The sequence below is a fragment of the Quercus robur genome, chromosome 10 (genome assembly GCF_932294415.1).
Source record: "Quercus robur chromosome 10, dhQueRobu3.1, whole genome shotgun sequence".
Classification (NCBI taxonomy): domain Eukaryota; kingdom Viridiplantae; phylum Streptophyta; class Magnoliopsida; order Fagales; family Fagaceae; genus Quercus; species Quercus robur.
Window position 1 is genome coordinate 5088659 of NC_065543.1, and position 18019 is coordinate 5106677.

General features: G+C 36.5%; 1 long non-coding RNA gene and 1 pseudogene across 1 annotated transcript; both read left to right on the plus strand.

The window, feature by feature from the left end:
- The window catches only part of LOC126703413 (2-oxoglutarate-dependent dioxygenase AOP3-like), a 47210-nt pseudogene that overhangs the window by 28365 nt on the left and 826 nt on the right, over window positions 1–18019 (plus strand).
- LOC126703415 (uncharacterized) lies at window positions 14266–15072 on the plus strand. The gene is made up of 3 exons (XR_007648055.1): window positions 14266–14329; window positions 14599–14807; window positions 14952–15072. It is a non-coding gene; the product is annotated as an uncharacterized LOC126703415 (long non-coding RNA).

An 18019-nucleotide genomic window follows, 5' to 3' on the forward strand; every position in this document is an offset into this window, starting at 1 on the left:
ATCAGAGGAATAATATTTTTATTAACTTCAAGAACGAATGCATTCGTTTATTACATTTACTCATGGTATTTCTTTAAATGCTCAATGTTCCAAGGACGAGGGAGCTTTTGTCCGTCCATAGTTTCCAGATGGTAACTTCCTTGTCTAGAGTAGTGAATGACGCGGTAAGGCCCTTCCCACGTAAGACGAGGTCCCCTATGTCTAGTCGCCTGAGTTTAACCCTCTTGTTGTAGTACTCGGCCATCTTTTTTTGATACTTTGTCATTCTACTGGACGCATTGTCTCTTACTTCATCCAAGCAATCCAGGTTGAACCGCAGTTCCTCGTCATTGAGTCCATCTCTGAAAGTTCCTCGTCTGATGCTTGTTACTCCAACTTCTACTGGGATTACTGCCTCTGTGCCATAGGTAAGCCTGAAGGGTGTCTCTCCTATTGGGGTTCTGGCTGTAGTCCTGTATGCCCACAGGACACTAGGTAGTTCTTCTGGCCAGACACCTTTTGCTTCGTCTAGCTTGGTTTTGATTATCTTGAGCAGCGTCCTGTTCGTTACTTCCGTCTGTCCGTTTGCCTGGGGATGTCCCGGGGATGAGAACTGATTCTTGATTCCGAGGTCCGAGCAGAAGTCTCTGAAGCCTTGGCTGTCGAACTGCCTCCCATTATCAGATATGATCGTCAAGGGAATCCCGAACCTGCAGATTATGTTTTTCCACACAAAGCTCCGGATCCGAGCCTCAGTGATGGTTGCTAGGGCCTCTGCTTCAACCCATTTTGTGAAATAGTCAATAGCAACTAGAAGGAATTTTACCTGACCTTTACCTTGGGGCAGAGGACCGACGATATCGATTCCCCATTGTGCGAATGGCCATGGGGAGGCTATGGTCGTCATTTTCTCTGCTGGAAGCCGTTGCACATTCTCGTACCGCTGGCATCTGTCGCACCTTCTGACGATATCAGCAGCATCCCCCTGCATAGTTGGCCAAAAATACCCTGCCCTTATCACCTTGTTGACCAGGGATTTGGAGCCGGCATGGTCGCCACAGATTCTTCCGTGTACTTCTTCCAGGATGTATTTGGCCTCTTCCTCGTCGACACACTTTAGGTAAGGCATAGAGAAGCCTCTCTTGTACAAGACGTCATTCAGGATCGTGAACCTGGCTGCTCTCTTCTTGATCTTTCTGGCTTCGTCAGTATTCTGAGGTAGGTGCCCATCCTGGAGGAAGGATATTATGGGCGTCATCCAGGTGTCTGTGCTCTGGATGGTGAACACCGCAACCTCTTCAATACTCGAGTGTTTCTGGATCTCTATTGCCATGTCTATGCTCGTCCTCCCTTCTTCTGATGACGCTAGTTTTGATACTTCGTCGGCCCCAATATTCTGGCTTCTTGGTATCTGGACGAACTCCACTGTGTCGAACTCCTGAGTTAGTTGCCTTGTCAGTTTAAGGTATTTCTGCATCCTTTCTTCCTTTGCCTCGTACTCTCCACTGATCTGTCCGATTACCAGCTTTGAATCACTCTGGATCAGCAAGTTTTTGGCACCAAGAGCTTTCCCAAGCCTCAAGCCCGTCAATATTCCTTCATACTCGGCTTCGTTATTGGTGGCTGGGAACTTTAGTTGAACCCCATATTTCATCACTTCTCCGTCGGGGGTGATTATGACGACCCCTACTCCCCCCCTCTTTTGGGCTGACGAACCATCTGTCTGTATTGTCCATTTATCAACTTCGTCTGTAATTCCATTTTCGTCTGGAAGAGTGAAGTCAGCGATGAAGTCAGCCAGAGCTTGCGCCTTGATAGCGGTTCTTGGATGGTACTCGATGTCAAATTGGCTGAGTTCGATTGCCCATTGGACCATTCTCTCTGCTGCTTCTGGTTTGTTCATTGACTTCTTAATTGGTTGATCCGTCATCACAAGGATAGGATTTGACTGGAAATATGGCCTGAGCTTGCGCGAGGCTACTATTAGTGCAAACGCAATCTTTTCGATCCTTGGGTACCTGAACTCAGCTCCTTGAAAGGCTTGGCTGACGTAGTACACCGGGAGTTGCTTCTTGCCTTCTTCTCTAATCAAAGCTACGCTTACTGCCGAGGCTGACACCGCCAGGTACAAGTATAGGTTCTCTCCTCCTTTGGACGGGCTCAGGAGAGGTGGATTGCTCAGGTATTGCTTCAGCTCTTGGAATGCTGCTTCGCACTCGTCGGTCCAAGCAAAAGCCTGCTTCAGGGTTTTGAAGAAGGGCAGGCATTTGTCAGTGGCCCTAGAGACGAACCTGTTTAGAGCTGCTATCCTTCCTGTGAGTTTTTGTACATCCTTGACGGTCTTGGGTGAGGCCATGTCAATGATAGCTCGTACTTTCTCTGGATTTGCTTCTATTCCTCTCTGGGACACCATGAATCCCAAGAACTTTCCCGAGGCTACCCCAAAAACACACTTGCTTGGATTCAACTTCATCTGGTGTTTTTTGAGGGTTGCAAAAGTCTCCTCCAAGTCTTCCAAATGCGTGAGCTCTTCCTTGCTCTTGACGAGCATATCGTCCACGTATACCTCCATGTTCCTGCCAATTTGTTGGCTGAACATTTTGTTTACCATTCTCTGGTACGTAGCTCCAGCATTTTTCAACCCAAAAGGCATCACCTTGTAACAGTAGAGTCCTTGGCTTGTGATGAAGGCGGTCTTCTCCTGATCTTCTTCAGCCATCTTTATCTGGTTGTACCCTGAGAAGGCGTCCATGAACGTCAGTAACTTGTGCTCGGCGGTGGAGTCCACGAGCTGGTCTATCCTTGGTAGAGGGAAGCTGTCCTTTGGGCATGCTTTGTTCAGGTCGATGAAGTCTACACACATTCTCCACTGTCCGTTCGCTTTCTTTACCAGGACGACGTTGGCGAGCCATTCTGGATAATATACTTCCCGGATGAATCCAGCCGTCAAGAGTTTGGTTACTTCCTCTGCTACTGCCTGATCTCGTTCTGGAGCGAAGGTTCTTCGTCGTTGCTGAACGGGCTTCCTGCTGGGGTCCACATTCAGCCTATGCTGGATGACTTCTGTAGATATGCCCGGCATGTCCTCGTGACTCCATGCAAAGACATCTAGATTCCCTTTAAGGAACTTTATGAGTCTCGTTCTCATCTCGGGGCTTAGCGTCGTCCCTATCCTGGTCGTCTTGCCCGCATTTCCTTCTACCAATTCCACTGCTTCCAGGGTCTCCATCTTGTCTTCCTCTTTTTCAGCAATCGTCCATGTGTGGTTCTCCTTTCTTGCCAGTACGGCCTGATAGCACTCCCTTGCCAGGACTTGATCACCCTTCACTTCACCCACGCCGTTGTCTGTCGGGAATTTCACCTTCAAACAGTAGGTTGACGTTGCCGCCTTCCACTTGTTGAAGGTGGGCCTCCCAATGATGACATTGTAGGACGAGGGGCAATCTACCACCAGGAAGTCTACTTGTTTGGTCAACTGCAATGGGTAGGTCCCTGCCGTCACCGTTAGAGTCACTATACCCCTGGGGTAGACCCTGTCTCCACTGAAACTGACAAGCGGAGAGTCAAAAGGGCGGAGCCTTTTTGGATCTAATCTCAACTGTTGGAAGGCTGGGAGGTAGATGATATCCGCTGAGCTCCCGTTATCAACAAGGATCCTTCTGGTGTTGAACCCTTCTATATTCAGCACTATGACCAGGGGATCGTTGTGGGGCTGCTTTACTCCCCTGGCGTCTCCTTCACTGAAGGACATGTCTTGGTATGTTCGTCGGTGCTTGGACGGAGGCATGGTGTGGACGCTGTTCACCTGTCTATGGCACGCTTTTTTGAGTGATCTAAATGATCCTCCTGAGAATGGTCCTCCTGTGATCGTGTGTATCTCCCCGATCACCTTGCGTGGAGGCTGGGACGGATGGTCGTCATCTCGAGTGAAGGTTTCATGTTGGGTCCTGTTGTCGTCTCTGAACTTGCTATATTCTCCTTTCTTCACATACTTCTGTAACTTTCCTTTTCGTATTAATTCCTCTATTTGCTCCTTCAGGTCTCTGCAATCTTCTGTGTTGTGGCCATGGTCTCTATGGAATCGGCAATACTTGTTCTTGTCACGTACGTTGGGGGACGAGTGTAATGGCCTGGGCCATTTTAGATAATGCTCGTCCTTGATTTGCGTGAAAATCTTGTCAACAGGCATAACCAAAGGAGTAAATTTTACCGTTCGAGGATTTTTGTCGTCCTTCCTTCTATTCCCTTCATTGTTCCGACGTTCTGGTCTGTCTCTCTTTTGCCCTCTACGGTCGTCTTCCCTTTTGGACTTGTCTCCTGGCCTCTCAGTATCTTTTATAGCAGCTAGAGCATCTTCCGCGTTCATGTACTTTTGTGCCTTCAGGAGCATCTCAGCCATCGTCTTCGGGGGGTTTTTTGCAAGAGAGGCCACGAGGTCTCTGGATCTCAACCCTACTTTGAAGGTCGTCAGCTGCACCTTGTCATCAGCTTCGTCTACTTCCAGAGTTTCCCGGGTGAATCACTTGACATATGACCTCAGAGTCTCCTTCTCTCCCTGTCTTATGGTGAGTAAGTAATCTACTGGCCTCCTTGGGCGTTGTCCCCCTATGAAGTGGCGCAAGAAGGCACTACTCAGTTGATCGAAATTGTCTATGGACGAGTTTGGCAACTTAGTAAACCATTCTCTTGCAGCTCCCTTGAGAGTCGTAGGGAAGGAACGACACAATATCTCGTCAGGTGGTTGCTAAAGACCCAGAGTCGTCTTAAAGGTATTAAGATGATCCTGAGGGTCCTTGAGTCCGTCGAATGGCTCTAATTGAGGCAAGCGGAACTTTGACGGCACGGGGCAGTCAAGTATCGCTGCAGTGAAAGGCGAATCCGTAGCCCTTATCATTTTGTCTACGCTCCGGTCTGTCTTCTCTTTGATAGCGCTCCTTAGTTCGTCCATCTCTTTCCTCATTTCCCAAAGGAGATCTGAGTTTTGTTCGTCCGGAGTAGTTGGTCTCCGGGGGGTTTCCCTCCGTTGACTATCCCCCTCTTCCTCCGGGTTACCCTTGGACCGGTTTTCTTCCTGTTGAGCTTGTTGAACCTGCTGGAGCCGCAGCTTCATTTCCTGGTTCTGTCTGGTGAGTTCCTCAATGGTGGCTGCAAGGGCTTGAACTTGCTGGGCCAAGGTTGCTGAATCTGGGTTGGATTCCATCTGGATATGGAGAATAGATGGAAACTACGTTTTCGAGTATGAATCTGAAAACTCGTTCCCACAAACGGCGCCAAACTGATGGAACACAAATTCGTCAGTAAGAGTGGGCAGATGGAATCCCCTGTGGAATGTGAAGGTTTGCTCGATGAGAGCCATCGGTGTGGTGCCTGCCACAAAGTCTCCGATGCCAAAGTTAGGATAATAATTAAAAACAGTAAAGAAGCAGAATGTACTTTCAAAGTATTTTTGCATATATCTCACCTTCTGTTAATTGTATGAAAGCTTTATACCTGAGGCCTTAGGGGCTAGCCGTTGGGGTTGTTAATGCTCTCTGAAGTAACGCCCCTGATCCAGTAATGAGACTTTTAAGAGGCTCCCAACGGTCTGCTTGGTCGATTTCGTAACTGCTCAGGTCATTGATTGACTGCATTGAATGACTCCCTGCCTTCGTCAGTGATGATGGCTTTCTTCGTTGTTCCTGATGACTTCATCATGGATGATTCCTTCGTCATTAATGTTATCTTCGTCAGTGGGATGTAGAATCGTCATTCCTGTCAAAGTCTAATACAAATTTTATTATATTTATATGGACTGTAAATGCATGAGTCAATTTTTAAGCACATAACAAAAATGTAATCAAGAAATTGCGCATCGTCAAGCTCTTCTCAAGAAAAAAAAAAAAAAAAAACTTTGCCTATCTATAAATAACACTACATGACATATCAATGCATTCCACACAATTTTGCTTTCTCACCCCTCAAGCTTCCTAGTCGAACTGAAAATTAAGAACCGTGGCTATCCAAACACAGGCTAAGATTCCAGTTTTTGATTTCTCCAACTTGGACTTGAAGTCTGGTACAAGCCCTTCATGTTCATCGTTCTCAGCTTGCAAAGATGTTTGCAATGCACTTGAAAAGTATGGTTGTTTTGTGGTGGAACTTGGCAAAAACAATCTTTCAGAGCTTCACAACACAATGTTTACCTCAATAGGAGAGTTGTTTGAGTTCCCAACAGAAACCAAACTGAAAGTCACTTATGACAGGCCTTTCCATGGCTATTCCTCTTTTCCGCCTTTCGAGCGCATGATGATTGATAACGCAACCTCCAAAGATGTAACTCAAAAGTTGACCAATATCTTCTTGCCAAATGGGAATGATAATTACTGGTGATAATCTAATCTTATCTTCTTCATTGATTTTTTTTAATTGTTTTTTTGAAAATATTCTAAGGTTGACAGAATAATGAATAAAACTTAGATACAATTTTTAAATTCTGTAACTTTGATTCTTTGATTAGTACTTAAGTTTATACATTTTGTCTTCTCTAATAGCTTATACTTTTTGTTTTCTATGTACTATATATGTTAACACTTTGTTGTGTTTTTCTCTTTATTAGTGAGAGTGCTAATTCCTATGTGAAGCTAACGGCGGAATTAGATAAAATGTTGACGAGAATGCTATTTGAAAACTATTGTGTGAAGAAGTACTATGACTCTCGCATGGAATCAACTACGTACTCATAGTTTGGTCCTTTTGAAGTACACTGAACCTGAGAAGACTGGAACCAATCAAGGCATTCCAAGCCACGCGGACAAGCACTTTACTACCATAATTCACCAAAATCGTGTGAAGGGTTCGAAGATAAAAACAAAGGATGGTGAATGAATTGGTTTTGATTACACCCCTTCACAGTGGCGGAGCCAGGATTTTGGTTCAGAGGGGGCAAATTGAAAGATAATAGTTAAAGTGAAATTAATCTAAAAAATATTAATAGATAATAATAACAAAATAAATAAACAATTATAAGAAAATAAATATGTTTCATATCATTAAAATAAATAAACAAAAATAACCAATTCATTGTTATTACAAAATTTACAACAAAAAGTTTATAAATTGATGTGATAAAAATGTGATTAGTGTTACTTAAACAATATAATGAATAAATGTTTAGAATTATTTTTTGTGATTGGTGACGTGCCAATTTGTAAGATATAAGCAGTAAAATTTGTAACAATTTTAGCATCACTCAACAATAAAATACTGTGAAAAAAAATATAATGAATAGATGTTTAGAATTATTTTTTTGTGATTGGTGACGTGCCAATTTGTAAGATATATAAATAGTAAAATTTGTAACATCTCTAACATCACTCAACAATAAAATACTGTGAAAAGTACCACACTACAAAAAACTTGAGTTATAACAGTGGTCTTTTTTGTAGCACTTACAAAAAATGCTACTATAACGGGTTTATTGTAGTAGATTTTCAAATGCTACTATAAGTCTCTTTGTAGCAGTGGTTTTCTTGTAACCGCTATAATATACTTTTTTTTTTACAGCGGTTTCCCAACTGCTACAATATTCTTTATTTTTTGTGCTTCTATAGGTGATTCTAAATACAAAACTACAATTTTTTTCTTTTTTGTTTTTTTTTGGCAATGGTTTCCCAACTGCTACAATATACTTTATTTTTTGTGCTTCTATAGGTGTTTTCTAAATACAAAACTACAAAGTTTAGTCATTTTTGTTTTGTTTTGTTTTTTTTTTTTTAATTTTTATACTCCAATGTAGAAAACTAATACCCTAATGAGATCATCATACACCTAAAATACTCAAAATGACATAAATACCCCTAGAATTATAAAATGACCAAAATATCTCTAGAATGTCCATAACTAGAGAACTATTTTTAAAATTTTCAAAATGAACAATATACCCCTAGACCTCCAAATTTACAAAATACATTAGGAATGATTACAATGAACCAAAAAAAAAATCCCTAAAATCACTAAATGATAAAAATACCCCCCAAACCATTGTACTACTGTTATCTACTGGTTTAAATTGTGAAGATGTTTATTCTCAGCAATCTTAGTGTGGTGTCAAACACCTATTGAGAAGACCATAATTTCCTAACTCATTTTAGTGACATGTAATATATATATATGTGTGTGTGTGTGTGTGTGTGTGTGTGTGAGGGGGGGGGGGGGGGGCGGGGAGAACTAACATTTTAGTATTTATTCTATGTGATTAGAAAGATTACTAATAGAATAAATATGTTTATTTTGTTGTATTATTTATTTTAAGCATAATGAAATTTTAATATCATTTTTCTAAGATTTATACTAGAAACAATTGAATTTTTTTATATGTGAGAAAAAATTAGTTTGAAATATGGTATTCTTGCTCAAATTAAGTTGGTTTTGCAACAACTGAAATAATGTCCAACAAAAAGGGAAAAAAAAAATTTAGTTACACACAATCAAGAATGTAAAAAAATAAATAAATAAATGATATTTGCATTTTCTTTAGTAGGCATGAAACATGCTTGTCTATATTAGCTACTATATCATGCAATTTTCAATTTTGAACACACACACACACACACACACACACACATATATAGTGTAATCAAATCACTACAGTATTCTTACTGTCTTTCTATTTTGTATATAAAATAACTAAATATTACAATTTTTTTACTGGAAAAATTATTGAAATATTTTTTTTTATACATCGATTGTTGGGGTGGGGGATTTGAAACTTGGACATCTTTGTTAGAAATGTGGCAACTAGTTAAGTTACAAGATTCTTGGCTAAATTATTAAAATATTGGAAAAAACTAATAATAAGTTTCCCCGCCCATCGTGCAGGAACTCAGCTAGCACTAAAGAAATGAGAAGAGCATAAATTTCAAGCTATTGGACCAGGTATAATGCTATTTATGTACTAGTCTAATAAAAATTTTGAAAATAAAATGGCTCATACACCTTGGCAAAAAGGTTAGTCCTAGTAGCTGAGAAAATACTCCCTCCGTCCCACTTTGTTTGTCCTGTTTGAAAAGTCAAATTTTTTAAGGGAACATCATTTATTGTCTTGTCTACCTTTTAAAATGTATAAGTTTCCAAAACTACCCTTAAATAAATTTATCAAAAAATTAAATTATTAATAAAATAGGGGTATAATAGGAACATTAGTAAATTAATGGCTTTTATTTTTAGAAATAGGACAATATTTTGGGACATCTCAAAATGGAATAGAGGACAAACAAAGTGGGACGGAGGGAGTATTGTTTTAAATCCACAATTTAAAAACTCACACTAACAAAGTAAATATTGCAAGCAATATAATTGTTTCAAATCCAAAATAGTCACTAGACACATTACAATAAAAACAATATAGACGGGTACTCAAGCAATGATAAACTAATTAGGCAAGCTACAATGAAACAATATTCTCCCTTGAAAGCATTAATCACCAAGAATCACTAAAACAATAAAACACGTTCCCTCTTGTGACTAGTAATCTTCTTCAGACTCAGAATCATCCATAAAATTCTCTTCATCAAGTGTAAGGGGTGTATCGACTATAGTTCCATCCACATCATTTCGAGCCCAATTTAGGTCTTCATTCGCATTATTAGGTGGATTTTCAATCACTGTATCATATGGCTCATTATCACAATAAATGTCTACATCATTATCACTCAAATCACCATTACCAACGTCGAACACATCCCTTGGTTTTGTTTTGACAACAACAAACCAATCCTTGTCTCTTTCATCTTCAACATAATATACTTGTGAAGCTTGAGATGCCAAAATAAATGGGTCATCTGTCATTCTCTTCCCAACATGTATTAAATGTGAAAAATTGACAAGGGGGAACCCAAATTCATCTATCTTATATCCCCTACCTGTATCAACGTCAACCCAATCACATTTGAATAATATATATCTCAAATTATCATAATAATTCAATTCAATTATGTCAGACAGAACACCGTAGTAGGTAATGCCTCCATCTGTTGCTACACTGACTCCACTGTTTTGAGTTTTCTTATTTTCCTCATAATCTTTAGTTCGGAATTTAGTGCCGTTGACGACATATCGTTTCATCCGTCTAGCTTCAGTATTGGGTCCTTCAGCAAGCCATCTAACTTTATCAGTAAGTTTCACCTTCTCAGTATTACTCATGGCCACAACCTAAAATTATATATGATATATCAATATGAGCTAAGTAAGCCAAGTATACAGAGTAAGGCTAGACCCAACTATCTTAATATTAGCATACTTTGACTACCTCTGTACTATCTATGACATTAGAAAGAGGAAAAAAATGGATGAAAAAATTACAAACCTTTTGAAAAATTAGTTCCTTCTTGCGATAGAGAAGTGAAAGATAGACAGGGAAGAGAGACAAAAGAGAAGTGAAAGCAACAGAAAAGGTTAATGAGAGCCGAGGCAAAGCAATATTTCGCGCCCGCACCAAAATATATCTATTTTTTTTAGAATACGCGCCAAAATATATCTAAGATTTGGGTATTACGGATAAAAGAGAATTTCAAACCTTCGGTTACACCGTTTTTTTTTTTTTTTTTTTTTTTTTTAAAGATATTAGTTTTTGATAGACTTCTATTTCAAAATGAAGATTGCTAACGATTGAAGAGCAAAATAATCTTCAGGCTATTACGTGGGTCATGCTTTATCTAAGAAATTACATTTTTTTTGGTGAAACAAATAATTTTTATTTTATTTTTTATGGAAATAGATAATTTCTTCTATTTATAATAGATAACATAGATAAGAACAAATAATTTTAGTTCTCAAGACTATAAAATATGGAGTATGAAAAAAAATTGATTATGTTATCAACATACTCAATTTTTTCAGCCTTAAAATTAACTTGTACCATATTTCTGTCATAACTTCAGGAACAATTAGTCCAAAATCCTATAAAAATAAAATAATTTATAATGACCAATATAAAAATCTAATAATATGATAGTTTGTTATTTTGATTAAAATTACTCATTAAAAAAAATAATAACGTAACTATATGGAGGTGGGCAAATTCCATTGTTCAAAATCCGTTGTCCTTATTGTTGAGTTGTTGCCATGGGTTTCGACCATACTAAGGCCAAGTGCAACATGGTGAGATCTAGGCATTTTATTTTTATAATATAACAAATTTAGTTAAGAGACACCTAACTACTAACATCGACATTGGTCTAAAGGCTAGGGCCAAAAAACTTCTAATATAACTAATGAAGTCTTCAAATTATAAACTTGTTCGAGTCGTGGCGAGTACCATGTGGGGGGTTGGGGGATTTTCATGGCATGCATTGTGCCCCACACTTTGACTCTCTTGGGGTTCTAGGGTGAGGTCTGTGGCGCTCCGGTCACAGTAGTTATGGCTCAATCCAACATTTCCTAGCGGAGGGGGGGGAGGGGGGGGGGGGGGGGAAGGGTGCCCCTATTAGGTCACACCCTAGGGGGTAAGTCACATATGATCGCCCCCGCCCCCCTTTTTGATTATCAAAAAAAAAAAAAAAACCAAGACTTTAAGTGCATTATTGAGAAGCAAATGGAATTATTAATGTGGGTGTGGGGGGGGGGGGGGGGGGGAGGAAAAATCAAAGAGGATTGGGCCTAGGTTGAGCCCAAAGGGTCCCAATTATGTATTAAGGAAAGGGAATGGGCTCAAACCAAGCATTTTGGCCCAGAGGTCAAGGGAATTAGCTCAGAGAAGACCTGTCTGAAAACAAATCATCATCTAAAATTCCGATAAGACCAACCTGAGGAAGGTTTGAACCAAAAGCCTATGTCGAGGAAGAAGACAGGCTTAAAAATGTAAACAGGCAAATGAAGGCTATCAGGCTATACCTAGGATACTATCTGGCTGAGGAACAATAATTTCCCCAAGTGAAGGTTGGAGGAAGCTTACTTAGAAAGTAACCATCTCCTTCACATTAAATGCACTGCACCAACTTATCATGCCACATTTATGGTGAAAGCTCGAATTGATGTGAAAACACAAGAGCTGTTTAGACCCCCAAATTACAACTACGGCTCAGTTAATTTTACTCTAACTTAAACTAAGTGCGGAATAGAGTAAATGCGAGCGAACAAACAATAAACTACTCTAAGCCATATTCATCATATATCAATCAGTAAAATGAAAGCTAAAAGAGTAGGGAAGAAGAATGCAAACACAAGATAACACGCCGATGTGTTATCGAAGAGGAAACCGAAGAACTCAACGAAAAACCTCTCCTCCGCCCTCCAAACGGTAAATCGATCCACTAGAGAATGAGTTGGAGTACACGAATAACAAAAAACCTTCTCAGCTTAGTCTACCCCATGTACTTGTGCCCTCCAAGCTCCTGCTACTAACTTACTTAATGAAGCCTTGTCTTCTCTAGCTCTCCGGATCACGCAATTCAACCCGATTGCATCCATTAAACAAATGTCTTCTTCCAATGCTTCCCAGCAACTCCAAAACCTCACTTTACACTCAAAATGGGTGTGTTAAGTGTTTGGGCTATCAACCTCTCAAAGATTTGGATATGGAGAGGTAAGAGTTGAGGAAAACTACAATGGATTGTGTAGAGGATTGTGGGAATGACAATCTTTAATTCTCAAGGGTTATGGCTAGAGTTTTCTCTCTGAAAAAGCACTCCTCTCAATATGTGGGTATAAATAGTGTAGGTAGAGACATGGTGTATCAGATATAACAAAATAGCAAAACAGAATGTTTCGCGGGTATCTCGCGAGAATGCCTTACCAGCAAAATACTCGCGAAAACCAGCTGTCATCATCCTATACTTGAATATTATAAACACTTGAAGATTAAGTCTAGAGATAGATTATTGTGATCACCCTCGAGTATAAGTAGTCTTCCTCAGACAAACCGATGAGATTTTATATAAGATGAGTATTATTCATTTTTCAAATCTCTTAGCCTTTAAGTATTTTTATTCTAAGTTCCTTTACACTATTTCAAAGTTAGCTTTTAAACCCTATCTTTACCCCAAAAAAAAAAAATTGGTTAAGGACCCAACTCGAGAGAGTTTTTTGGTTCTTACTCTGTACAATTAAAATAAATGAAAATGAGAAAAAAAATACATTAATTCTATAATTACTAGGACTATTACTCTCCTAGATTATTAAAAATGGCTCATTTGCATTGACTTTTACATGACTTGTTAATTAAATGAGTTAAACGTGTCGGGTCGGGTTGACCTGTTTAATAAACAGGTTGTGTTCGGGTTGAGGATTCCTGACACATTTATTAAACAAGTCAGGTTCGGGTCAACTCATATAACCTAATACTCATGGCTCGACAAAACACGAACCCGATCCGCAAACACGAATTGTCACATTCTGTACAAATAACCAATCTTGATTAAAAATGTAATGAAATAAAATAATTTTTAAAAATAATTTTATATTATAAAAATATAGAATAATAAAACATATAAAAAAAATTTAAAATTAAAATATTAATCCATATTGGTTATATCAAGAATGGCTAAGTTTCTTTCAACTATAAAACATAATGATTAATGCTAAATATATTATTTATAATAAAAATTTTATATATAAGCTTATGTATTTTATATTTTTTTTTTTTTTTGAGAATGAATTTTATATTTTTATTAATTAGTAGGTGTCATAAACTATTTTAATTTTTCAAATTCTTTAAATTATAGTGGAGTGGGCGGACATTGGTTTGTGCCAATTAAAAAATGGGTTATATACAAAAAAGGTTCCCATAATATTTAAGAATTTTTTTACACAAAGCACGAGTAACAGTAAAGCAAGCCTTTACTTGGTCGTTGAGAGTAAAACAAGGCAGTGCAATAGTGTTGCGCCAGATATTGTTGCATTATTTCGCGGGACAAGATATTGGGTAGCGGGAAAGTTTTATTTTAGAGAAAAAATAGGGGAGCGGGAAAGGTGAATTATTTTCCCAGTTTTTTCTCATCTATTCCGTTTTCCCCATATCCTCTCAGTTCCGTGTTTGTCTCCATCCATGATACCATATCTCAATTTTGAAGTTTATCTCTACTGGCTTGAATTTGGTTTCTCTCACGCAAACAACCAGAAACTGTAAAAAAAAAAACTCTTGTGGAAGGAGTCGCAAACAACCAGAAACTGTAAAAAAAAAAACTCTTGTGGAAGGAGTCGTAACAACAACTCACAGGTGAGTTTTTAACCCCTCTCTTTGTATCCCACTTCATCAATTTTCTTAATCTCCAATATTTTTTTACAATTTTCTCAGAGAATTTGCTATTCCTCCAAATCTAAGAGAGTGGAGACTGAAGGGTGATTGAATGTATGGTTTTTAACCATTAATCCCCAGGTAAACATCAAGATTTTTAAACTATTATGCATTTTTTTATTAAATAAATAAATATATTATATAGCATAAAATAAAATAAAATAATTTTAATTAGTTATTTGATTTATTTATTTATTTATTGATCTATTGAGATTTAGCATTTTTTTAATAAAATGAGTAATGACTGAATTGAGGTTTAGTTTTGACTTTGAATATGTGCATGTGATTCTTAAATTTCATGAATATATACTAATTTAATCAAATATTAGTGAAAATTAATCTTTTTTCAGGATTAATGACATCCCTCAAGATGAGATTGCAAGAGAGATAATCAAGCGTCATAATTTAAAGAGATTGGGTGATCAATGGAGGAATTGGAAGCATGCTTTGAAAGCAAAGCACTTTGATAAGTCAAAAACTGCAACACAAATAGTGGTTGAGGCTCCAAATATAGTAAATCGCCAAGATTATGCTAAGCTTGTTGACTCTTGGTTTAGAGGTAATACAATAAAAATAATGCACATGAGAAGATATGTATTTGTCATCATTTTTCTTTTCCAATAGTCATTTGATATATTCTCTAAGATTTGCCTATACATATATAGTTTTCACTAATGCAAATATATGTTTTATTGTATTCCAGGAAACTAAGACAATACATTGGAATATAAAGGGAGACCAAGTTTCATGCTGGAGTGACTTTTGGCATACTTCAAAGGGAATATTTATAGTCTTAGTTTTTATTGTAGGTTGTCTACAATTATGTACCAAAAAATATTGTTTACACTTTTATTTAGCTATTTGTGATTTCAAACTTCGAATTGTAAAGTTTTATTTCTTCATTTGGATCAATATTATTAACTATTTGCAATTATTTTATTACTTTGATTTTTGGAATTGTGGATTTTAATAACATTCCAAACATGTTATATTACTAATTTTTAGGGAAAAATTTAATTAAAAAATATTTTTGTAATATTCAATAATGTTTATACCTTCGGTAACAGTTTTTATAACTGCTCCTATATGGAACCTATTGTAGCGGTTGTTTTTTGCTGCAATAACTAATTTATAACAAAGTGTACGAATGAGAGAATTAGTGGTTTTATTTTATTTTATAGCAGTGCTCTATAAAACTGTTGTTAAAGAATATCTAGTAGCAATTCACAAAATCGCTATTAAAAATAATTCATGCTAGAAATAAGGGAAGGGTATACAAACATTTTTAATTTTGTTTAGTAGCGGTTTATAGAACTGCTGCTTAAGAATCTATAGCAGCAATTACATAACCGCTAGTATAAATAATTATTTTCAAAAAAAATGGCCCTATGTACTAGCGGTTTTTTTTAATTCTCTAGCAGCAGTTTTATGAATTGCTGCTAAATAATCTATAGGAGCGGTCACATAACCGTTGGTACAAATAATTAATTCTGAAAGGAAGGGCAGTGTGTATTTGCGGTTTTTAATTCTCTAGCAGCAGTTCTATGAACTGCTACTAAAAAATCTATAGCAACAGTTATATAACCGTTGGTATAAATAATTAATTCCAAAAGGTAAAGTTGTGTGTACTAGCAGTTTTTAATTCTCTAACAGTAGTTTATAGAACTGCTACTATAGATGTTTTCTATACCAGCGATTCCTAAAACTGCTGCTATAACCTATAGTGACCTATAGCAACGGGAACTTAACAGCGGTTATTCAAGTTGTAGCAGCGGTTTAGAAAACCGCTGGTATAGACCTATATGACTTTTAGCAACAGTTTTTAATAGTTTTAGTAGTGGTTGCAACCGCTACTAAAAATCAAGTTTTTTGTAGTGCCATTTATAGTGAAAATGGTAAAAATAATAATAGAAAAGAAAAAAGAAAACAGTTGTGAAATAAGTGTCAAACGTGGGGCAAGACAAAAGCTACATACAAGAACAGTGAAATAGGTGAAAAAGTAACATGGTTTGATATTTGAGAAAACTATTTTTTACTTTCTTTTTCCTGTCAGAGTCACTTTCAAGTTTCAACCAAGCGAGAGTCCTTTTTTTGTTTTTCTCTATGCCAATGAGTAACTATTTAAGATTACATGGACAAGAAAATTTTAGGAGGAGTTAGAGGGGGCAGGTGCCCCTCCTCGCCCCCCTCTAGCTCCGCCCCTGCCCCTTCATCCTTTTTTTTCTTGGCATCTGATGCACTCCAGGCAGTGGTGGAGCTAGAAATTTATCTTTGGGGGAGTCATATATAATATTTTTTTTTGGTATGAAATATAAAATAGTAATATACAATACTTCATAACTCAATTTTTTCACATTTATTTATTAAGATAATTGTTAAAATACCTATATGTTCATTTTAAAGATAATGAATATTTAATTATTGTAATTTGTTGATATATATATTTATAGATTGTATTTTACTTAAATAAAAATTATGTTTATTTTTAGACTTTCTTAAATATGTATGTATATTATCAGGTATGGGGTACAAAATGATAAGATTATTTAAAAATTATCAAATTATTTAAGATATTTTAAGAAAAAAACATTTTTTTCAAAAAATTTGGGGGGGCCCAGGCCCCCCTTGGTCATCAAGTGGCTTCGCCACTGACTCCAGGCGAGTAATAACTAATACCATATGTCAAAAGCAGATTAATGGTTATTATTCATACAAAACTTCTTTAGATATTCGTATTCCTAATCTCTTTTTTACTTAAAAATTTGATTATATATATATTAATAGCCAAATTAAGCTTATAAAAAATTCAATTAGATTTTAATTGGATTCTCAATTTCGTACCACGTGTTCCATTTAATTTTTAATTTTATGTTAAGTGAATCAAAATCGAAGAGTCCAAATCTAATTAGATTCTAAATTAGATTTCAATTGAAGTTTAATTTTTCGCCATATATCCATTTATTTATTTATTTTTAACTTTTGTGATAAGTGAATTATTGGGTGAAAAAATCAAAGAGTCTAAATCCAATTAAATTATAAATTATATATATATAATGAAAAATCATTACATATTTTAGAAATGTATGTTTTAAAAAAGTGTAAGCTAATATTATGTATAATTTAAATCTCTTCTAAAAAAATGTATAATTATGATTATTTTTAATTATACCCGTGCATATGCACGGTGTTATACTAGTTACAATAATTGAGAAGATAAATTTGAATTATACTATTGAGCCACAAAATACTTGACCCTCTCTTTGATACTATAATGTGCCAACTGTAGAATATTTCGTGTCTTAGTTAATAGTACTGAGAATAATATTTAAAATTTGTTATGTTGATTCAAATATGTTAGATTCAATAATGAATATGTCATGATAGAATAAAATAAGTTATTTTTAGATTAAAATGGGTATGATTAGTTTATTGATAAACTATAAAAAGTTGGTAATTATTTTTATCTAATTAGAAATCAATCTTATAAAAATTCATGTGTATGATAAATAAAAATTAGTCATGATTTTCAAAATTGCAAATTGTTTTTGTTTAAGGTAAAATTACAATTTTTAAAATTTTTACAATCAATGTATATACACTGATTGTTAGGGTTGGAAGGATTTGAATACTAAATATCTTCATTGGAAATACAAAAAAAAAATGTCAATTGAGTTGCAAGGCTTTTGACTAATATTAAAAATTGTTGATTAGTGTTTGTTTAAAAACAACTTATTTAGCTAAAATTGAAAAATTTTGCTGAATATATTGTAA